The 24,379-nt window shown below is 40.0% G+C and overlaps 1 long non-coding RNA gene across 2 annotated transcripts in view; it reads left to right on the forward strand.

Annotated features, from left to right (window-relative positions):
* The first annotated feature begins 316 nt into the window (after positions 1-316).
* Positions 317-24,379, forward strand: part of LOC138816658 (uncharacterized) — a 104,001-nt gene continuing 79,938 nt past the window's right edge. For both annotated transcript variants that reach the window (XR_011368705.1, XR_011368706.1), the window contains exons 1-2: positions 317-367; positions 16,981-17,105. This is a non-coding gene — a long non-coding RNA (uncharacterized lncRNA). The remainder of the gene's footprint in view (positions 368-16,980; positions 17,106-24,379) is intronic.

The raw sequence follows: 24,379 nt of genomic DNA on the forward strand, positions 1-24,379 counted from the left end.
CAGACCTATAAAAGATTCTAAATAAACTTTTTCTTACAATTTAATTTCCCTAAGCAATCAAAACCTTAAAAGCAGATTAGAAAAATCTTTGTTCTTTAAAACTGGTTATTTTGTAATTTTTAATAAGAATAGGTTGCTATTTTTAGAAAGCCTAGTTGTTCTAAACCTGAAGAAGTGGCTTCTGGTTTTATATCTGTGCATTAAATTTTGATCTTAGAAAAATCTCATAAGTAATCTTTTGTTTATAGCCAACTTAATCAGATAGAAATCTTCTCTTGTAAGAGGGTTTTTGTTTGTTTGTTTGTTTTTTAGTTGGTGTGGGGCTTTAACTTGGCCTGGACACTGTCCCTGAACTCTTCAGTTCAAGGTAAGCACTCTACCATTTGAGCCTAAGCATGACTTCCAGTTTTCTGAGCAGTTTATTGGAGATTAGAGTCTCATGGACTTTCTTGCCTTGGCTGGCTTTGAACTGCAATCCTCAGATCTCAGCTGCTTGAGTAGCTAGGATTACAGGTGTGAGGCACCAATGCCTGCCAAGAGTTATGTTTTTAATGGGGGTGTCAGTTGCTCACACTTGTTATCCTAGTACTCAGGAGGCTGAGATCAGGAGAACTTCCTCAGCCTCAGCAGGGAGATTCTCTAAACTGTGTCTCTAAAATAGCCAGCAAAAAGTAGGGCTGGAGGTATGGCTTAAGTAGTAGCAAGTGTGTGAGGCAAGCTTTATCTTTTTAAACTCTTCAGTGACTGTGAACTTTTGTAACTTGTTTAGGTTTTTGGTTACAACAAACACATTATCTTTACATTGTTGCAAAATGACTCCCTCCTGGAAATAAAAAAAACCCACATACAACCCACTAGTAATTTAAAAATCATTTGTTGCTTTTATTTATTTTAGGCTGAGGATGAGCAAAAAAGATGAGATATAATTAGATTTATGATTGAAGAATTCTAATATATCCTAAACCATGCTTATTTAGAATTCAGTTTATGCCTACACTTAGTAGATAGCCTCATTTGTAGATTTTATATTGTTGGCCAATTAATATTCGTATATACCTATACCTATAATCCAGACAAACCATGGAAGCCATTTATATACATGAACATTGTACAGTCATTAAACTATCACTGAGGTATGAAAAGCCTAGTCTTTGTTTTCAAATCTTGTAAGGTTTTCCTGAAAAAACATTTAAAAATTACTTTTTCAAGAGAGCAAGAAAAGATCAGTTAGGAAATAGCATTGGTTCATCTGCTGCAGAGAAGCAGGCAAGATCTTTTCATCTCTGTTAAGATTATTGAGTATCAGGTCACAAAATCCCCCATTTTACTAACAGGCTAGATAAGCTTCTAACTCTCCTTGAAATAGTGTTTAATTTATGGGCTTTAGCAAAACAGAAATACGTCTTTGTAAAACTAACTACTGCCTAAAAGCAATGGGGGTTATTTCCTAACTCAAATACCAAATGAACTGTCCTTATAGAAATTGCAGACTCTTTGTCATTTTAAGTTAGGAACAAAGATGATCCTTAATCATCTGAAGACTTTATTGCTAGCTGGGTACTGGTGGCATGCCTGTAATCCTAGCTACTTGGGAAACTGAGCTGAGAGTCACCCTTCAAAGCTGCCTGGGCAGAAAAGTCTGTGATAGTCCTATTTCAATTAACCAGGGAAAAGTAGAGCTGTAGCTCAAGTGGTAGAGTGCTAGTCTTGAGCAAAAAAGCCAAGGGAGGGCACCAGATCCTGAGTTCAAGCCTCAATACTGGCATGCCCACTGAGCATGCTTACACACACACACACACACACACACACACACACACACACACACTCGTATGAAAGCCTATCCTCTTCTATTTTAGATGAAAATGCACTTTAGTCTTTATTTTTAGATACTCATTATCCCTCTTAAAGTAGTTGTTTTCAAAATTTTTAAAAGATCAAGTATCTCTTAATGGTGCAGTAAAATGTTTTTGTATCTCAATGACCTATGAAGCATATTTAATAAACTCAAATATATTCTTTCCATAGATTTTTAAGAAACCAATGTATTTGAATTCATATTTAGCAAATGTTTTCTGTATTTTAACTTATTTTCAAGTGACTGATATGGTTTACCTCCATCATATGCATTTGTAAAGATCACATTTTATATTTACTTGCTTTAGATTGATTTAAGATATCAGACAAATACAGTAAAATATCTGAAGTCTTTTCTTTGCTAAAAGAAAGCCCTCCAAAATCTCTATACTTGACACATATAACATAAGACAAAGGTGTAGAACAATATAATTATACCAAGTCTCTATGAGAGACTGTTAAATCCAAATTATATTTATGACTAACTTAAGCCACTTGGTTATATGGCTAAACTTTAAATTTTGCAAGTTTTGTATTTTTATATAGAAGTGACTTTTTTTTGGTTGGTCGTGGAACTTGAACTCTGGGCCTGGATGCTATCCCAGAGCTCTTCAGCTCAAGGCAAGTGCTCTACCACTTTAGCCACAGCACCACTTCCATAACTTTTTATTTAAAAAAAAACTTGTTACCTTCTTGCATTTAGTTCTAAATAATCTGACCTAATTCTTTTAGCATTTGCATTTACAAGGACTGGTGGAATAAGAAGTCTCCAAGAGTTCTGGTGGCTCATGTCCATAATCCTAACAATTCAAGAGGCTGAGATTTTAGGATTGCAATTTGAAGACAGCCTGGTAGGAAAGTCTGTGAGAATCTTATCTCTAATAAACTTCCAAAAATTTGGTGGTAGAGTGCTACCCTTGAGCACAAAAGCTTGGGGACAATGCATGTGCGCGTGTGCGCACACACACACACATACACACATACACACACACCCAAGAAAGAAAGAAAAAAGGGGCTTGGAAGGTGGCTCAGTGGTAGAGTGTTTGCCTTGCATGCATGAGGCCTTGGGTTCAATTCCTTAGCACCACAGAAGCAGAAAAAGCTGGAAGTGGCACTGTGGCTCAAGTGGTAGAGCACTAGCCTTGAGCTGAAGAGCTGAGGGACAGCACCCAGGCCTAGAGTTCAGGCCCCATGACTGGCAAAAAAAAAAAAGGAAAGAAAAAAGACAAAGAAAAAGAATTCTCCAAGAAATTTTGAATAACAGATTATCTTATTAGAAAAAAAATGTAGACACAGCTGGGTGCCTGTAATCCTAGTTACTCAAGAGGCTGAGATCTGAGGATCGTGGTTCAAACCCAGCCCAGGCAGGAAAGTCTTTGAGATTCTAATCTCCAATAAACCACCAGAAAACCAGAAGTGGTGCTGTGGCTCAAGTGGTAGAGCATTCACCTGAGCTGAATAGCTGAGCGACAGAGCCCAGGCCCAGAATTCAAGGCCAATGACTGACAAAAAAAAAAATAATAAAAAAGAAATACAGACACATGCCCCCAAACTTCCTAATTAGCCAAACAAAACAGAACAAAAATATATATTAATTTGAGCGTGCAGAACTAAACAGTGAATTCACCAGAAGAAACCATGTGCTCTGAAAGACAAAAATCAGTAGCAGATCTTCTAGCCAGTTACTTCCAGGAAAACATTGCATCAAGTTAAAATGTATTTTCAGTTACATAGCCATATGGTACCACAAAAATAAAATTATAATCAAAATTTATCCAGGGAACTCCAAAACAGTTAGCTTTTGCTATTCTCATACAAACCAGAGAAGACGGTTTCCAAATTACACCTTTTCAAAAAGCAAAATCTTTAAATTTCTTTGCAAACTGATCTCTAGTGCACAAACAAAACACAAAAGAATTAAAATATCTTGTCCAACAAACACTTCTGAGGAGAACATTTTTTTGTCGTTCCAAAAGAATTATGGAAGCTCTCCTAGTGAAGGCTATAGTCATATTGCATTTATAATCAAGCAGTCAACATTTTGAATAATTGTTAAAGAAAAACATCCATTGAACCAGTCACTGGCAGTTAGTGAAGGTTTCAAGAGCTCCCAAAAGAAGGAAATGGGGACCCTTAATGTGGCCCTTAGGTTCTCTGGGCACATTTTCAAGATGAAAGATAAAGAGATTGTCACGATTTATTCAGCAAGTAAAGCAGAAAGAACAAACATTCCTTATAGGTTAAACATGGGTGTATGGGAAGAAAACAGATGAGCTGGTTTAGAAGGGTGAATGATAGGAAAGTGCGATGGGGCTGCTGTCAAACATCCTTAGGATAAGTGATCCCACTTGTTCCAGGCACCAGATACCAGTTACATCTACATCATTCCTGCTGTCACAGAGATCTGATGTTGTCAGCTCAGCCCAAGGTAGTTTGATCTGGGAAGATGAGTAATTTTGGGTAATTGCAACACAGACTTCTGCTTGTGACTTTTAATAACCACTCTACAGATCAGAGTTGACCAGGTGATTTCTTTGTTTTTTCTTTTTATTATAAATTTAATTTTGTTGACAAGGAGATGTACAGAAGGGTTACAGTTACATATGTAAGGGAGTGAGTACATTTCTTGTGGAACTTGTTACCCCCTCCTGCATTTTCTCCCTCTTTCCCTCCCTCCAATTCCCTCCACCCCCGAAGTTGTACGGATCATTTCCAACATATTGTCTTGCGAATATCACTGTTGCATTGGTTCACCCTTTATCCTTTGTCTCACCATTTTGTTGCTCCCCTTCCCTTCCCTAATTCAGAAAAATAAATAAATAAATAAATATATTTAATACCCAGGATACCAAAATCAAATACAGTGATGACAGGGGATAAACCATAGGAAACAAAACACAAAAGAAAAAAGAAATCACATAATATATTAAAAACAAGAACAACAAAGAAAAACCTCTTGTTTCCATATCTTGGAGTTAATTTTGCTTAGCATCATCTTATATGGTCATATGTACATAGTTATTGAGCTATTCTGCTCCTCTGCTAGGGCTAACCTAGACACATACTAATTATTATAAATGAAGGAAACCATGTGATCTATATTTCTTTGGGTCTGGCTTATTTCACTTAATATGATTTTTTTCAAGTCTTTCCATTTACTTATAAATAGAGTGATGTCATTCTTTGTGATAGAAGCATAGAATTCTATTATATGTGTGTATATATATATATATGTAAATATATCACATTTTCTTAATCTATTAATCTCCTGAGGGGTTGATTCCATGTCTTAGCTATGGTAAATAATGCTGCAATGAATATTGTTGTGCTAGTAGCTTTAGTGTGGCCTTGTTTATGGTAATTTGGGTAAAAGTCCTGGAGTGGGATTGCTGGGTCATAGGGAAACTCTATGTTTAGTCTTTTGAGGAATTCCTAGACTGCTTTTCAGAGTGGCTGAACCAGTTTACATTCTTACAACAGTGTAGTATCATTTCCTTTTGGCCACATCCCCACCAGCATTTGTTATTATTAGTTTTCTTGATAATGGCCATTCTAACTGGAGTGAGGTGGAATCTCACTGTTGTTTTGATTTACATTTCTTTTATGACCAGAGATGTTAAATATTTCTTCATGTATCTATTGGCCATTCTTATTTCTTCTTTGATGAAATCTCTGTTTAAGTCTTTAGCCCAGTTATTAATGGAGTTGTTGCTTCTTTGAAGATTTGTTTTTGAGGAGTTTAATTTTTGAGCTTTAAGTATATTTTTGATATAAGGCTCTGTTTGTTATATAGCTAGTGAATATCTTCTCCCAATCTGTGGGCTTTCTATTGATCTTTGCTAGCTATATCCTTTGCCATGCAGAAACTCTGCAGTTTAATGCAGCCTTTCTTTTTTTTAATCCAGCCTTTCTTTGATTTGTTGTATTTCTGGATCTTTACTTAGGAAGTTTTGACCTGCACCAAGGAGACCTAGGGTTTCCCCTATCCCTCCCTGTAATATTTTCAGAATATGTGATCTTACATTGAGGTCTTTGATCCATTTGGAATTGATTCTGATGCAGGGTGATATATAAGGATCCAACTTCAGTTTTCTACAAGTGTATAACCAATTCTGCCAGCACCATTTGTTGAAAAGACTGTCTTTCTTTTATCCCATGTTTTTGGCTTCCTTATTACAATTAGGTGTCCATAGGTCTGTGGGTTCATTTCTGGGTCTTTAATTTGATTCCATTGGTCCTCAGGCCTGTTCCTGTGCCAGTACCAAGCTGTTTTTATAACTATACAGCCACCATTTTGTAAAATCAGCCCACATTTTAAAGGCTGCTTGGTTCTGTATTTTCCTGGATTGCAATCACATTGGCTTCAAAGAAATATAATTTTCTCTGTTCTTCACAGGGTTGAATTTATTTTAGTCAACACAAATAACACACAGAATTTTTTTTCCATTCCAGAAGTTTGTAATTCTGTTGAGTTTGTTCAGTAGGGATTAGTTTTAATCTGTTCTTGGACTTCACATATGGCATGTATTCTTTGTATTTTCCTTTTTTTTTTTTTTTTTTTTTTGGGTCCGGTCGTGGGGCCTGAACTCTGGGCCTGGGCACTGTCCCTCAGCTCTTCAGCCCAGGCTAGCACTCTACCACTTGAGCTACAGCGCCACTTCCGGCTTTTTTCTTTTTGCTTATGTTGTGCTGAGGAATCGAACCCAGGGCCTCAGGCATGCAAGGCAAGCGCTCTACCACTGAGCCACTTTCCCAGCCCTGTATTTTCCTTTTATTTGGTCTATTTAATGTTTTGACAAATCACCCTCGTTGGTATCTGTATCAATATTCACTCTTTTGTATTTTTGAGTCAGTAGTCCATGGTTTGAACATGTTAATTCATTTTGATGGACAGTTGAGACATTTCCAACTTTTGTGGTTATGATTAAGCATCTGTGTACCTGTGAACAAGTCTGGTTGTAGACATATGTCTTCATTTCTCTTGTGTAAATGCACAGCTGGGGAGTTGTTAGGTCAGAGCCTAGACATAGATTTGGCTTTATAAGAAAGCACAGAACAGTTTCCACAAGTCTCTTGCTGTATACCTCCACTTACACACGTTTTTCCTAATGGGATCCCTTGGCAGCATTTGACAATGTCAGTTTTAATTTTCTTTCAGCTCCCAAGGGTGCATGGTAGTACTGCATTAAGGTCTTAGTTTGCCTTTCCTTGATCACTGATGATATTGGAACTTTCTTCTAGTACACATAAGCCATTTTAAAAATATAATCTTTTGTTAAAACTCCACTCAAGTTTTTGCCATTATTTCTTAGATATTCACAATTAATTTTTACTTAATGAGATAAATGAGGCAAACTGGTTAGTGATGTACATATGCTGTAGGTAAGGATAGTTTGGAAACATGTATTAACTTTAGAAGTTGGAGAAATTCTAATCTTAACACCCTCTTTATATCTCTTTAGTTGTTCCTGATATTTTTGAGTATTATCTGTGGTTGAGACCATTGTTCTGTCTTCTTTGACCTCTTGCTGTTCTTAAATGCATCTAAAATATGAACTGTAGGATTACTATCTATCTCTCAACCCATCCATCCACCAATATCTCCATGTACATATCCACTCATCTATTCATCCACTTGCCTACCATTTCATCCTCTCATCCATTCACCCACCATGTGCTCATCCATTTATCCATCTATCCATGCACACTCACTAGCCAGCTAGAAGATGAAAGGCACTGCATTTCCTCATTCTCCATTTTCACTTTCCATTCCTTGTGAGACTTGTGGATTGGCTACATTTGGGCAGCCCTCAGATACTCTTGATCTTCTTTCTGACTCCAGCCACAGGTGGGGTGACAAGTCTAACGCAGATTTCCATCAACCTCATGGAACCTGACACATACTTGCCTTTCTCATTCTTACCAGGCCTCCTCCAATGCCTCATGGGTCATGGTAGACCCATGTGGCACCCACATAACTCATCTGATATTTGAGGCAGTCAGTCATTGGAGGAGCTGATGGACAGTCATGTGGGTTCTTAGTGCCTGAGGGTTTAGCAATAGTAGCCTTAGTTGCAGCCAAGCCAGTAAGGTATTCTTATGCAGACCTAATCTGTTTTCTTACCTCATTCCTGTTCTTAGAATCACAGCTTCCACATCTCTTTAGTCAATTTACAAGCTAAGATCATCTTGAAGAATATTTATCAGATCCTATATCCCTGTTGAAAGTGCTCATAAGGCTAGCTTGCAGCTTTAGAACAAGGTCATAGCTTACAGTATGATAGTGGCAAGTTCCTGACTCCACTCTATCATCATCCTGTCTCTCTCTATTATCCCTCTGCTTCCACCACTATCAGCCCTGGCTTCTCCATCACTTGTGGCCCCAACATCCTCTCAGCATCCCTCCATCCTCCCCAGCCTCGCTTCTACACTTGTGGGTTTGTGTTCAAAACTCTTGTAAGTGTGGGACATTAAATTCATAGGCCAAGTAAGAGTACTAGTTGCATGCTCATCCATTTTCAAGAGTTGGATAACTTTATCACAATTCTGCACCTTTGGAGGCATGGAATTATAGTTGAAGTCAAAGAAATGAAGCTCAGCTTTGATTGTTTGGATTTTGTGGTGTATCTATCACAAGGACTCAAGTGAAGGACTATGGCTGGATCTCAAGCAGAGTAAAAACAAATCAAACCAGCACTGGAAACCATTGATAGGAGGCTCTGTGTGTGTGTGTGTGTGTGTGTGTGTGTGTGTGTGTGTGTGTGTGTGTGTGTGTGTGTATGTATGAATGAATTGTTCTTTGCCTCCTTGTAGAACACAGAAGAGCTCTTCTGGAGGTTGAGGACACAGAGATGTCTCTCAGCTATGTTTCAATGCTTCTGGGAATGCTAGGTAGGAAGTGACTTCCTCCTTGTTCTCTGGGAAGGTAATTGGTATTGATTTTCTTCTTTTGTGTTTTAGTTTTTGGGGGCAGGAAACCTACTGTACAATCATTTTTTCCCATAATGATTCTAAGATGTACAAATTTCAAAAACACATGTAACCTTTTCAAGATTAGAGTTCATTTGAGAATTGGTGGCATGTCAGCTTTCCTGGCAAAGGATTTCCTTTTTAGTACTACATAAAATAGCACTCTTCAATCAGTGGTGTCTTAAATCCAATGAAGCATGACAACTTCAGAGGCAAATTTCCTTGAAAACAAAGAAAACAAATTATATGGTGAATGGATCAACCTGGCAGATTAGGACAGACAGTTCTAGTCCTGCTGGGAACTGGATTTTATGGCTTGAGTGAATGGGTTACAAAGATGCAGGGAGATCAGCCAGGATAGAGACCTAAGATTTTCTCCAAGAACTCAAAAGCAGGACATAAACTACCTTTGAGTGGCAGACTTGGGCTACATGTAAGGAAAGGCTTGTTCTGCTGTCTTAGTGCTGAACTTTCAGGAGTGATAATAGAATTCCATCTTACCTCTTCCATTCTTTATCATCTGGGATGAGAGCTTCTGCAGAACAATAGGGGGTGGATTAGTTGACAGTCAATCAGAAAGACTTTGGCTGCGAGGAGTGAAAAATGCTAATTCCAATTGGCATAAAAGAGAGGGAATTCATTATCTCACATAAAAGAGACTCAGTAGTGTGGATTCCAGAAATCCTCATTAAACTCAAAGCTTCTCACTTTCACAGTGAGTTCTAATTAAACTGTCTTAATTTTTTCTTAAGGCAAGACAAAAGAAAAGCCACCGTTTCCTTTTTCAAGAAGAAAAGCGATTGTGTTAGCCTTTCTTTGTCCAGTGCTAGACCGTAAGGAAGAAACAAGTCTCTTGCATCCACTAGTTATCATTAACCTTTGACTCCAGCTTAGACTTTTTTTTTTTTTTTTGGTGCTCATCCTGGGGCTTGGCTCAGAGCCTGGGCACTGAATTTTTGTTGTTGTTTGTTTGTTTTTTGCTGAAGGTGTTTTGCCCTACCACTTGAGCTATAGCTTCACTTCTGGCTTCTTTTGGTCATTGATTGGAATTAAGAATGTCACAGACTTTGCTGCCTTGTGGGCTTTGAACCAAGATCCTCAGATCTCAGTCTCTTGAGTTGGAAGGATTACAAGCATGAGCCATTGGTTCCTGGCTAAGGTAGACCTTTTTGATGGCTTTTGGTTGCCGATATCGTATTGGTGCATGCAAACTTGCAGAGTGGAAAGGAATATTCTTTTCCCATGTTAACATTTCAGAGCAAGAGAGCATTCTGAGACTCCAGTATACTTCCTGTTCTGTACTAAATCTCAGAGTGGTGGTACCAGAAGGTCTATGATTGCCATCAGAAAATTCCCAGTGAGGCTGATGATGAGATATAGAGCCCCACTACCCCCTCTCCCCCCAAAAATCCAAATGAGGAAGGTGGCTGTTTGCTAAACAATATTGACCTCTGGGATTTTTCAAGGTCACCTATAGACCCAGAGGGGTTCTGTTGTCCTTTTGCAGTATTGACGCAGATATGTAGTGTGCTGCCTTCTGTGTGATACAAAAGACATTTGCTCATGACCAGTCCCTTGGCCATTTGAGCTCAACTGGGCAGAAGCAATGAGGAGTCACAGTAAGGATACTTGTTAGTCAAGGGACACCTTGGAAAGTTACTAGCTTCTTGTTTGTATCTTAAGAATACAATAGATGTTGGAAGGGGCAGCAAAAGCAGAAGACCGAGCAGCTGAATAGTAATTTCTTATTTTTGGGGGGGGGTTATTTATTATTATTTTTTAAATTTTTATTTTATTTTATTTGTGAACATACTGTACAGAGTGGTTACAATTACATGGGCAGGATAATGCGTACATTTCTTACCAAGCATTGCAGCCTCCTCCTTTGGTTTACCCTTCACATCCCTTCCCAGCCTCCCCCCTCCCCTCCAATCCCAATCCTTCTCCTTCCCCTCCCCCCCCCCCCCCACACCGACATTGTAAAGCTCGTTTTGGACATGACAACTTGTACTTCTCATTGTTGCAACAGGTCCACCTGTATCCTTAAACAACTGGTTTTCCCCCATCTCCTCCACAAGTTATACTGACATCAAATATAGTGAAAGCAGGGGTTATACTGTGGGGGAGGGTCATACAAAGCAACAAAGAGATAATCTTATAAATGCGTTAGAAACACATGCATGAAAGAAAAAAACATTAAAATACATATCTAAGGATTCATTTTCCTGACATCACACTATCTGACCTTTTCCGCTTGACTCATACATCTACTAGATATTGCAAATAAGGGAAATCATGGGACCTATGTTTCTTTGGGCCTGGCTTACTTCACTTAATATAATTTTTTCCAAGTTTTTCCATTTCCTAACAAATGGGGCAATGTCATTCTTTCTGATGGAGGCATAGAATTCCATTGTGTATATATACCACATTTTCTTGACCCATTCATCTACTGAGGGGCATCTGGGTTGGTTCCATATCTTAGCTATGGTAAATAACGCTGCAATAAACATAGTTGTGCTGGTAGCTTTAGTATGGTCTTGTTTGTAAACATTTGGGTAAATGCCCAAAAGTGGGATTGCTGGGTCATAGGGGAGTTCTATGTGAAGTCTTTTGAGGAACCTCCATACTGCTTTCCAAAGTGGTTGAACAAGTTTACATTCCCACCAACAATGAAGTAAGGTTCCTTTCTGTCCACATCCCCTCTAGCATCTGTTGTTATTAGAGTTCTTGATTTTTTGCCGTTCTAACTGGAGTGAGGTGATATCTCAATGTTGTTTTGATTTGCATTTCTTTTATGGCTAGGGATATTGAACATTTCTTCATGTGTCTATTGGCCATCCTTCTTTCTTCTTCAGAGAAGTTTCTCCTTAAGTCTTTCGCCCACTTATTTATTGGGCAGTTGTTTCTTTGAGGATTTGTTGTTGGGTGGTTTAATTTTTTGAGTTCCAAGTATATTTTAGATATGAGACCCTTGTCCGTTGTATGGCTAGTAAAGATCTTCTCCCAGTCCGTGGGCTTTCTATTGATCTTGCTAGCTATGTCATTTGCCCTGCAGAAGCTCTGCAACTTTATGCAATCCCATTTGTCCTACCTTTCTTTGATTTGTTGTGTTTCCGGGTCTCTATTCAAAAAATTTAGGCCTGAGCCAAGGAGACCTAGGGTTTCTCCTTGAATAGTAATTTCTAAAAATACAAAGTTAGAAATCCAAGTGTTGGTTGGGGCTGGGTGATGCTGTGTTGTATCTCACAGTGAAGAGACCAGTGGCAGGTAGTGAGAGCCAGTGAGGAGAGACTTGTGGGTATGGAAGAATTAACTTCATCTTATCCCAGAGGGAACCATGACTGGAGGTGAGCTGCTGGAAAATGTCTGTATTCTCTCATTTTTGACTTTCAAAAGAGGTAACATTTCGTTTTTCAGCCTATTATTTAGTTAAAATGAAGAGGGAAAAATCCCATTGTTAGTGAATATTAAATCTTTTTTTTTAAATAAGTTTTTTATTGTGAAAATTCTGTACAGAGGGGTTACACTTACATGAGCAAGGTAATGAGTACATTTCTTATCAAGCATTGTTGCCTCCTCCTTTGTTTTTCCCCTACCATCCCTTCCCTCCCACCTCCTCCACTATATTCCCCACCACCCCTACCTAAATAGTAAAGTTCATTCTTCAACATAGTGTCTTGTACATCTCATTGTTGCGATGGGTCCCCCTGTATCCCAATTTAAACAATTTGTTTTTCCCCTTCCCCTCCCCAAATTATACCAACATCAAATACAGTGAAAACAGGGGTTATACTGTGGGGGAGGGACATACAAAGCAACAAAGAAATCATCTTATAAACATGTTAGAAACAATAGCAAGAAAGAAAAAAACATTTGAGTCTTTATCTTGGGGTTCATTTTGCTTAACATCATCTTATCTGAACTTTTCTGCTTGTCCCAAACATGTACTAGTTATTAGGAGGAATGTTTCTCTTTAAAATGGACTTCCAACTTCACATCTCATTACCCCATCTGTCATCCCTGGCAGCTCTTATTCAAATCAGGAATAGAGTGGGGACTGGCCATAGTGGCTGAGAGGGCAGCTTTCAGATTCCTGGTCCTCTGGGTGTGGCAAATGCCACATGGCAGGCTGGATCTGTGTCCTTCTCCCTAAGTGGTTCCTGGGAGACCCAGTAAGTCCAGTTTCTCCAGCCCTTGCAAAGGCTTAATAAGCCCTGTAATAGACCCTTTCCTGCTCCAATTAGCTGGAGAAGGCAGTGAAATGTGTGTCTAACACTGGCTGGTAAGAAAACCAAGGGAGTCAAAGCACCTCTCATTTCTTTCTTTCCTTAACACTAGTATCACTGACTGATTCAGAATGCTTTCCTGAAACTCAACAAGCAGCAAAGTATGCCTTGAAGCATCCCCTTGAGGAGGGACGGGTTGGAAGGGATGACTAACATTGCAGGAGGGCAGCTAGATAGAAGAAATGTCTTCTACTGTTATACAGCACAGCAGGGTAACTATAGGTGAAAAAAATTAACTGTATAGCTCAACAATGCTAGAAGGAGGACCTTGAATATTCCAAACACAAGAAAATGATCAAGTTTGAGGTAAAAGGTTATGCCATGCTTCTAGGTTTTTAAAACTACCATTGTATCCCGTAAATATATACATTGATGACATTAATTACAAATAAGGAATAAAAAATCCAAACAGTTAAGAGTGCCCTTGAACTAAAATGAGAAATCCAATGGATTAATATTCTCATCTAAGAAAAATGCCAGAGGTCGTCAAAATATTTGTGGTGTTTTGGAATCTTATCATGTCCCTACATTCTTAATTTAAAAAAGAAACTCTTTTTTGGACATAGTAATTAACCAACACAAATAAAATATGATTTTTTGAAGCAAAGCTGTTCATGATGCTAAGAATATTTATGGAATAAAGAGATGCACATAGCATTCCATCAAAAGTTCTGTGGTGGTTTGTTGAAGGGAATCAGTGATGGTTTGGAGAGGCACTATTCTGGGTTTTTACATGAATTTTCTGATATAATCTTGTCAACAATCCCTTGAAATGGATATGCAGAGAGGTCAAGTGACTTGCTTATGATCACACAGCATGAAAGGGTGATAGGTGTGATACCCAGCCTCAAGTTTGATCACTAATTGCTCTCCATATCCCCCAGGGGCGTTCTGTGAAATCTTTTCTAATCCTCTTACCTTGTGATGAAGGTTCCCTAAGGGTCCCTTTGAGCCAGGGAGTCCTGCCTGATTTAATCTCTAGTTGTTCTCTTAAGACAGGACTCTTACAACGCATAATTTTACCATGCTTTATTTGACTTGAATTTTAAAAATTAGAGAACAAAGAAGGCTTTTATCACCTGCTATCTTAAGAGTTCACAAACCTCCATCTGCAGAGCCTAACTTGGTCCTTTGAGAATAGGTAGGATCTTTTCCTTAAGCAAAGAGTGATGAAATGTCCTTTCTGGCAGGTGACAGTGAATCAGGCTTTGTGGCTCCAGATGCCTAGAGCTTCTCTGGGGCCACTGGCCATGGGGCATCCTGGGGATGCAACAACCCACAATTTCTCCTCTGCTCAACTTGGTCAAGTGGGTGAATTCTCCACAGTCATCATTATTTCCCTAACCTAGACACCAAGCCTTTTGACAAATGTTTGAGGGCACTCTTCTACCATCCATCTTTATTGGTGGTGTGTTCATGTCTGCCGTTCTCTAAGCAGAAGCCACCAATCCTTTCCCAACTCCTAGTGCCCGCCTTTGTATATGACATTCACCACATTGTCCTATTATTTTCTGTTTGCCTGTACTAGAATGTGAGCTGACATGAATTGAATTCTTTCCTTCAAGCCTCTAAACTCAATGTAGGGGGTGGATTCTAAGCTAAGTGGGAGAGGCTCAGCTTCAGCAATGTGCAGTGACTCAAATGTAAATGCCATGGCATCAGTGACATGTCCAGGCTACCAGATTATAGGTGCTGGTTGACCAAATTATAAGTGACCTTTCACACTGAAATGTGTGCTTTTGTACATGCTGTTTGCAGCTTCATCCACACTTACATGGATCAGAGCCTCCACCACAACTTGTAGTGACAGATGGAGTGGTTACCTTTCCCACATGGCAATCTCAAGTCCCAGTTCTGTGGGATGTACTGTGAGAATGTTTGTGTGGATGGGTATATGTATGTAGACTTGCATATGTGTTTACATATATGTATACACACGTATATGCATGCATACACATGTTTGAATGGGTTTGTGTTTGCATGCATGTATTTATAAATTTATGAATGCATGTATATTGTGTATATGTGAGCATATATGTATAGACATGTGCATGTGTATGTGTAAACTTAGTCTCAGGCATAAGTTCTTCCTTCTCTCACTTCTATTTCAGATGAGTTTGTTTGATAAAGCCCTTGATTAATCTTATCAATTTATATGAATGTGTGCATCTTACCTTATCTTGCTCATTTGGCTTGATTTTTAGTTTGAGGTGAGCACTCAAACTGTCAGTTATCCACTCTGGTGGAGAGAAAGTGTATCTGTGGAAGGTGCTGGAAGGATACACAGAACTTCCATTTTTGGTGTGTATCTGGCAGGGTATCTGGACTTTGACAGCTGTATTCATGGAGCACGCTTCTAGACTCCCATCCAGACTTCTGTCCAGACTTCTGTCTAGACTCTCCTGTCTAGACTTTCCTGTCTGTGCTGACTCCTCGGAATTTTCTGCACTGTGTGTGGCACTGGTTGGGCTCTGCTCACACTGATGGAGAGTGAATAAAACAGCCCTCAGACCCAGGTCTGCTTTTGCTTTAGGGATGCTGCTCAGGAATTTCTAGTGTCCTATCCATGGGAGGCTCACAGACAAGTTGTTTCCTTGCTGTCTGAGTTGCAAGAAGTTTTGCTTTTTTCCTCCCTTAAGGATCTGGCATGTTCTTCATTTGCACAGTTAATTTTGCAACAGTATATTTCCCTTTTGTCTTTGTTCAGAATGAAGCACATTTCAACTTTAGGAACTGATGAAACACCTTCTTCTATCTTATCCTGAGACTGGATTTTCTATGCTAATCAAGGTCTTCCATGGTCATCAGCTTTAAAACATCCATTTCCACTTGTCCATATGTATGCTAGTGAGTTCTGTGGAGGAGGTCAACAGCAATGGAAAACCCACAGTTTTTGCTATAGTCAGGATGGCATTTGTCTTCCTGTCTGTGGGCAGGTAACATGCAGTGACTATCTGCTATGGTTTGTGTGTGATTTGAGTGTGTCCCCAAGATTCATGTGCTGAAAGTTTGGCCCTCAGTGTGGTGATGTGGAAATGCTGGGGCCTTTAAGACATGAAGCCTTGGACAAGATAATTAATTCTTGGATGCCTGTGGTTAGGGGGAGATGAATGTGAGTATCTTGCAGTTCTTTACCAGGAAGCTGGCACCGAGTTGTTTGGACCCTATAGTCATCAGAATCAAGAGCCAAATAACCCTTCTTACCTTCTTACCTTAGGAAGCCTCAAGTCTCAGGTATTTTGTTATCACAAAGCAAAACAGACTAGGAAAGGCACCACCCTCCTCCCCTGCTCCTGTGGGGCATTGCTGCCCTACAGGAGAATGGAGGCTCTTTAGTTCAGGGGCTTCCAGGGGTGGTAGTTACCATCCAGCATGTGGTGTCACGTAAAAAGGATGGTGCCACTGGGGTGAGGACAACATCTCACTGTCTTACTTCTCCCTGGAGGACAGATGCAGCCAATAAGGGTGGCAAAGGCAGCTGGCTCCAGGGATATAAGTCCTTGTAATGTCTCTTTAATTCATTTTCACTTTGATGGGTGAGGCCCTTCTGGTGAAATGTGTGAAGCTTAAATCCAAGACTGTAAACCTAATAGGAATTTGGTTCGCTTCACGAGTCAAGATAATTGTGCTTTGAAAAATGTTTCCCACATCATGTTCATTTTGACCTTTATGCAAAGAGTGACACCAGTGTGGTTTTAAAATGGATGTTCATGTGTGACCCAGTTCCCATGATCACCTTATCAGCTTTCTAGTTGCAGCTGCAGTAGATGCTTCAGGTGTTTAAAAATAACCATTACTTACTTCCGTGCTCTTGCAGAGACATGGGATGGGGACTGAACCGGAATTTTCTTCTTTTCTCCCTCTGCAGGAGCCTCAAGAATAAAGGCCACCTGGGGGCTGTTCCCTGGTGTTGGTTCTGCCACTGGGAACAAAGAACAGAACCTGCTCTACATTCCTGTCATTTATTTTTGTTGGTGAAGGCTAACTGCTGAGGTGAGTTTTACTTTGAGAGTTCACACATGCTCGTAAAATGTATTATTGCCTCCCTCTGCCAGGGTGTGGGTACCAGTGCAGGGGAGACACAAAAATTCACTTGATTCACTTGAACCACAACTTCATCTTGGCTGTGGTGTGTGTGTGTGTGTGTGTGTGTGTGTGTGTGTGTGTGTGTGTGTGTGTGTGTGTGTGTGTGTGTGTGTGTATGCATGTGTATTGGGATTTGAACTCAGGGCCATGGTGCTGTCCCTTAGCTTTTTCATTCTTTAGTTTTTATGCTTAGGGCTGGTGCTTTACCCCTTGAGTCCACAGGTCTGTTTCTGACTTTATGTTTATTAGCTGGAGATGAGTCTCATGGGCTTTCCTGACAAGCTAGCTTTGAAGTGTGATCCTCCCATCTCAACTTTATGTATAGCAAGGATTACAGATGTGAACCATAGACGCCTTGCAACCAACCTGTTTTTTTTGTTTGTTTGTTTTTGTTTTTGTTTTATTTTTGGAGATTAAGTCTCTTAGACTTTTCTGCTTGGACTGGTTTTAAGCCATGGTCTTTGGGATCTTCATCATCTTAGTAGACAGGGTTATGGTGTGAACTGCCGGCACTCAGCTACATGTTTAAAAAATTTAGTAGTTTGTTTGAAGACCACTCTGGTGATGTTGGAAGAGAAGGAAGAGGAAGACAAATAGAAGGCAAACCTGAAAGCATTAGGAAAAGCTACTCCGTGCCTTGCTACTCCAGGTGAAGGAGGCATTGATTGGCTCCAGTAGCCCAGGGGATTCTGGAAAGCCTTTGAAATTTGAAGAAGATAAGCAAATTGATGGTTAATTAAATGTTTCTTGCTTATATCATTATCACATTAACAAAATGTAAAGGTCTGCCCTGGGAAGGCGGGGCAGACTCCTCCCTCCTCTTGGCTAAGTCTCTGCCCAGGTAACTGGCACACCTGGAAGCGGTCCTCTGGGGTCACATCCTGGGCCACCTCTGGCCACACCTCCCAGGGGAGGCCTGAGGTCACATGGGCATTCAGTGTGGCCACACCTTCCTCCCTCTTCAACCTGATCAGAACTTCTTCCCTCCCCTTCCCTACTTAAACCCAGGTAGGACATTGACACACCCTTTTGGTCATGTACTCTTCACCATGTATGCCGGGGACAGGCTGTTTGGAATAAATAAACTTCTCTTCCTGCCTGAATACCACATGGAGTTCTTTGTCATCAGCTACCTAATGAAACCTACCTATTTAATTTACTTTATGTAAGATAGCTTAAATGTGTGTTGAGCTGGAGCTTTTATGTGCTATATGTACCTTTTGTCCTTTTTCTTCTTTTGGTTCTGGTCCTGAGGCCTGGGCACTGTCCTGACTTACTTGTTTTGCTCAAGGCTAGTGCTTTACCACTTGAGCCAGAGATCCACTTTCAGCTTTTATTTTGGTAGTTAATTGGGGATAAGAGTCTTATAGACTTTTCTGCCTGGGCTGGCTTTGAACCATGATCCTCAGATCTTGGCCTCCTGAGTAGCTAGGATTATAGGCATAAACCACTGGTGCCTGTGCCCAGCTAAATGTCTCCTTTTACAATGCATTTTCCCATGCATTGTCAGTGTTTACAGTACATTGGTTTCATGAGTATAGGTCTGTCATATGGGGCAATGTGGCTTGGCAGCCAAATGCCCTTGGTTGAGAAGTGATCAGAACTCCAAGCGTAGCTCAGATCCCTGTCCTTCAGTCTTGGTAAAAGTCAGATACTTGCACATGACCACATCGGAGCTGGTGACTGCCCCAGAGAGGGAGGGAAGATTCTAACAGCCTGTGATACTCAGATCTGACACTGGGGTTGAGACATAAGTTTTCTTCTTGAAAATTACCACTTGATCAGGGCTCCAGACAGCCCACAGGTAGAGTCAACATCTCCTTTGATGGCCCTGACTCTGCTGCTCTGATTCATCTGTCCCTGGCAGTCCCAACATCTTTCCGTGGGCCTCTTCCCGTTTCTCAAGGTGATGGGCCATCTTGAGTCCTTTCAGTCTTCTGTATACTTATCCTAAACTGTATGGTAGAGAGAGCTCTCAGGAATTGAATCCAAGGATAGTAAGCCACCCTTGTTCATGGAATTATTACCCAGGTTTTGATCAAGCACTGTCAAAAAATTCAGTACTAAATAAAAATCAAAGAAATTACAAAAATAAAACCTTTAAATTCCCACACATGCATTGCCCAGCTGAGTTAATATTGAAAAGCTCTCAGTCCTGTGTTATTGGATTTACTTATCATTTAACAGAGCAGTTTATGAATATATCTTTTAAAATATTTTTATTGTTTTTTTATTTTTTTATTTTATTTTTTTGTGAACATACTGTACAGAGGGGTTACAATTACATGGGCAGGATAATGCGTACATTTCTTATCAAGCATTGCAGCCTCCTCCTTTGTTTATCCTTCACATCCTTTCCCAGCCTCCTCCCCCCACCCCCCTACCCAATCCACCCCCCTCCCCCCCGAAAATATTTTTATTGTTAAAATACTGTACAGTTACATGAGTAAGGCACTGAATATATTTCCTATCAAGCATTGTTATCCCCTCCATTATTTTTCCACTACTATCCATTCCCTCCTCAACTCCACAACTCCTCGTTTCCTCCAGCCCCTGCCCCTGAAGTTGTAGTTTGTTTTCAACATAGTGTCTTACATCTCACTGTTATAATGGGTCAACCTGTATCCTTGTTTCAGCATTTGAATACAATATATCTTGATGAATGTCACCCCTTTCAATATTCTCACCCATCCCTGTGTTATTGTCGGTTGTGTTTAGTTAATTAATCTGCTTTCTCTGTCCTTAGTCTTCTGAAAGTTTGCCTCTCAAAAACCAAATGGTGTCCCCAAACAAGGTAAAAGCCAATGTGCTTTTACCTGAGATTTGTTGAAAGGCCGTAGGTCTTTAGTTGATATTGAGTGGCATTATGAAGAAAATAAATCAGTGCAGTACTGAAGCATTTATGTCCTGAGCATGGGTAGTTCTTCCTCAATAGCAATCTCCTGGGGTCTGCATTCCTGAGATTACTAATGGTCTACTGCACTTTCCCTTGTGCAGTAGGAAGTCCCACCCCTAGGACAGTGGAGTAAGTTCATGAGACCTGGTGCAAGGTACATTCTCTATACAGAGCTACACCTCCTTCCTGTGTACAAGCAGGGTACCAGCTCTCCCAGGCAGCTCCTGAGTCAGTCATCTTCCTCAGGACTTTCCAGTGGAGCTCCTTGTATCTGCAGGGATACAGATATGCCCTCCAGTCTCAGCACCTCTCCTCAAGAGGACACCATTTGATCATGATCCACAGGTCACAGTTTCTTCTGTTTGTGGCAGTTGTCACTTATGAAAATGAATAAGATGTGAGCATCATGATTTTTGTTCAACTTGCTTTTAGCTGTGTTCTCTAGACCTGGCCCAATAAAGACAGATGTGGGGGGGGGGAGATGACTTTATAATTCGATCAGAAAAAAGGTGACTGAGAGATGAAGGGGATAAAAGAGAAATTCTGAGAGGTCTCAGATTTAATTGCAATTCCTAAAAGATAGGGGAGGGTGAAGGGAAGGTAACTAGTTAACCACTGTAGGTTTATGTTAAAACCTGGATTTTAGTCCTATCATGACCAACCACCAGAGCTAGCCTACCCTGTCTTTGAATAAACTTTCTGGAAAGGTCTATATAAACTTCTAACCTACCTGGAAACAATTGCTTCTCCATTGGACTGCTCTCCTGACCCAAAGCTGTCCCTTCACATAATTTCACTTCTCTTATATATATAGTTAAAGTGCTTGCTTTCCCTACATTTTCATTATACAATAATACTCTCAGTTCTGGTCTGTCAGACATATTCCCAACTGCTACCTAGCCAGATTACTGGTAGTTGTAGAAACTTGTCCCATGCCGATCCTTGCCTGGCTAGTATTGGTAACAGTAGCCAAACCCAATGGGTTCACAAGCAAAAACCAGGAGATAAGAATGTGGAGAGACATATATTGCCTGAAACAGGCAAGGAGGCCCTGGGGTTATTTAGAGTAAAGCGGCACTCTTCATTGGACGTTTTATTTGGGAATCCTCTATGTATTCATATAGGAAAGCATATGGAGGGAGTGCACATTTCTGAGCATGGTTGGTGTAGAGTCATTGATCACATATTCAAAAAGAAAGATGATAGACATGCGCAGCTCAGTACTATGATGAGCTGAGTTCACTTTGGGTTTGTGAATGAAGAAAGGACTCTATGACCTTGTCCAGCTCCTCACAAAAGTTCCAGCAAAGAGTTTTATGTGAAACAAAAAGAACAACTTTGATGGTGTTAAAAGCATTTTACAGGGGAAGTAGCCTTCTCCTTTTTTTCTCTCCAGTAAGTGTAGGAGCCCCTAAAGGTGACTTCATGCTTAGTGACTAGTGTAATGGCTCAATAACCACCCCCCCTTTTTTTTTTAAATCTCAGAGATCCTTCAGTCTCAAGAGTTTTGGTGTAATAAGGGCTGTACATCAGACTAAGATTCACTGTTTTATGCACTTACAAAATCTCAAAGAAATTCCTTCAGCTTTACCGAATGTAGGGAAAATTCATTCATACTAAAAATAAAATGCTATCATCCCAAGGACAATTTTGAACAAAAACTTTTAAGCCTGGTATGTGTGGCTCATGCCAGTAATCTGAACTACTCAGATCTTCCTGAGACTTGAGGATTGTAGTTCAAATCAGCCTGGGCAGAAAAGTCTGAGAGAATTCATTGCCAATTGACCAGCAAAAAGCGGAACTAGAGATGTGACTCAAGTGGTGGAGTCCTATCCTTGAGCAAATAAGCCAAGTAAACACTTGAGGTACCGAGTTCTTGCCCCAGAATCTCCTCAGGGTGCTCTGCATACAAAGAAATGTGAGCATGTGTCTCCTTTTGACTGTCTCCCTTCCTTGGCTCTGTACAGAGTCTGACATTCTCCCTACTGAGACTTGTGGCTCTTAACGGAAGGAATTATCAGGATCCTAGTCATAGTTTGCGTTATCCTTGGGTTACTCTTCCCTCAATTTTTAGTTACTGAAGGGAAACCTGAACAAACCCTCTTTCTTTTCTTGTTTGACTTAAAAATCACTTGCTTTGGAGGTCACACAGCTGGGCAATCCATTCTTAGTCTCCCATTAGCTTTGCTGTGGAGAGCGTCACTGTTGTGTGGGTCATGATGCTAACAGTTGTGTAGGTTACTCTTGAAGGAAGACTGGTGAAAACAACCCCTCACCTAGACTTACAATTGTCCCATAGGCTGACCGGGACAGGTTGAAAAGCCTTTGACATCTCTATCTTCACTTTGTCTGTCTCATCTTCAGCAGTAACCCTAGCTATCATGATGGAAAAACCAGATCATAAAAAAGCAACAACAAAAAAGGTGGTACCTGAGTTGTTGGAAGATCTCAGCCTGTTCCCATTACTTTAGGATTCCCTTCTTACTAATAAACCTGGGCCCTCTGAGGTTGTGGTGAAGAGGTTGGGCTGCCTTAGTCAAAGGGTACAATAGGTTTGTAGACTAATTCTATCTTACACATATGAAGGAAAACATGCAACTTATGTGTCTCTGAGTCTGACTTACTTCACTTAATATGATTTTTTCCAAGTCTTTCCATTTGTTTACAAATGGTTCAATATCATTCTTTCTAACTGATGAGTAAAATTCTATGGTTGTATATATACCACATTTTTGTGCCATTATTCCATAGAGGAGCATCTGGCCTGATTCCATACCTTGGCTATTATGAATAGTGCTGCAATGAACATGGTTGTGCTGGTTGCTTTAATGCATCCTTGTTTGTGATCATTTGGATAAATGCCCAGGAGTGAAATTGCTGGGTTACAGGGTATTTCTATGTGTGTTTTTCGGAGGAACTTCCATACTGGTTTCCAGAGCAGATAAACAATTTTACATTCCCACCAACAGTATATTAGAGTTCCCTTTTGGTCACATCCTTGCCAACATATGTTATTGTATGTTTTCTTGATATTGGCCGTTTTAACTAGGGTGAGTTGGAATCTTAGTGTTTTTTTTTTTTTTTTTTTTGCATTCCTTTTATGGCCAGAAATGTTAAACATTCCTTTATGTGTCTGCTAGCCATTTTAACTTCTGAGAAGTTTCTCTTTGCTCATTAGCCCATTTATTAATTGGATTTTTGGTTATTTGAGGGCTTAAAATTTTGAGGCTGGGAAGGTGGCTCAGTGGCCTTGCATGCATGAGGCCCTGGGCTCAATTCCTCAGCACCATATAAGCTGAAAAAGCCAGAAGGGGTGCTGTGGCTCAAGTGGTAGGGTGCTAGCCTTGAGCTGAACAGCTGATAGACAGTGCCCAGGCCTAGAGTTCAGGCCCCACAACCAACCAAAAAATTATTTTCTTGTAAAGGTCCTGAAACAGAGGTTACAGTTTTATCAATAAGGTAATAGGTACATTTCTTGTCAGGCATTGTTACTTTCTCCTTTGTTTTTCTCCCACTATCCCTTCCCTCTGAGAGTTTAAAATGTTAAGATCTTGGTGTTTTCTAGGTATTAGACCATTGCCTGATGTGTAGCTGACAAAAAATATCCCACTTGGTATGCTGTCTTTTTAGCTTATTTGCTATATCTTTTCCATGCAGTAATTTTTACTTTGATACAATTCCATTTATCAAGTCTTTCTTTGATTTCTTGTGCTTTTGGATCCTTATTCAGAAAGTTCCTACCTATGCCAAGCAGTCTTAATGTTTCTTCTACTTCCTCCTATAATAGTTTCGTGGTTTCAGGTTTTACATTGAGGTCTTTGATCCATTTTGAATTGATGCTGGTGCAAGGTGATATATAAGGATCTAGTTTCAGTTTTCTGCATATAGGTATCCAAATGTACTCACTGAAATAGAGTATATTCCAAGGAGATGTCAAATAGTGTAATTCCTTAGAAAGGCAAAGTCAAAGCCCAACAAAATAAGCACCTGGTTATGGGTACTTGCAAGGGGTGAGGTGGGGTCAAGGGGAAAAGGGTAGATGAATGAAGAGGAGAAAGGTAGGGGGAATGTAGTCAGGAATTCAATGTATATACTACAAAATTAAGAAACACAAGGCAAGGGTTTAGTTGGGAGGGATGAGTGAGAATGTTAAGGGTAACATTGATCAAGGTGCATTGTACTCATAAACTGGTTTGTTAAATGGCAACTCCTTTGTACAACTACTTAAAGATAACAAATAAAATACCCTAAAGTTATGGAATAAAAATGTACTTAGAAAAAAGGG

This window comes from Dipodomys merriami, unplaced genomic scaffold, assembly GCF_024711535.1.
Source record: "Dipodomys merriami isolate MVZ:Mamm:240054 unplaced genomic scaffold, mDipMer1.0.p SCAF_7, whole genome shotgun sequence".
Classification (NCBI taxonomy): domain Eukaryota; kingdom Metazoa; phylum Chordata; class Mammalia; order Rodentia; family Heteromyidae; genus Dipodomys; species Dipodomys merriami.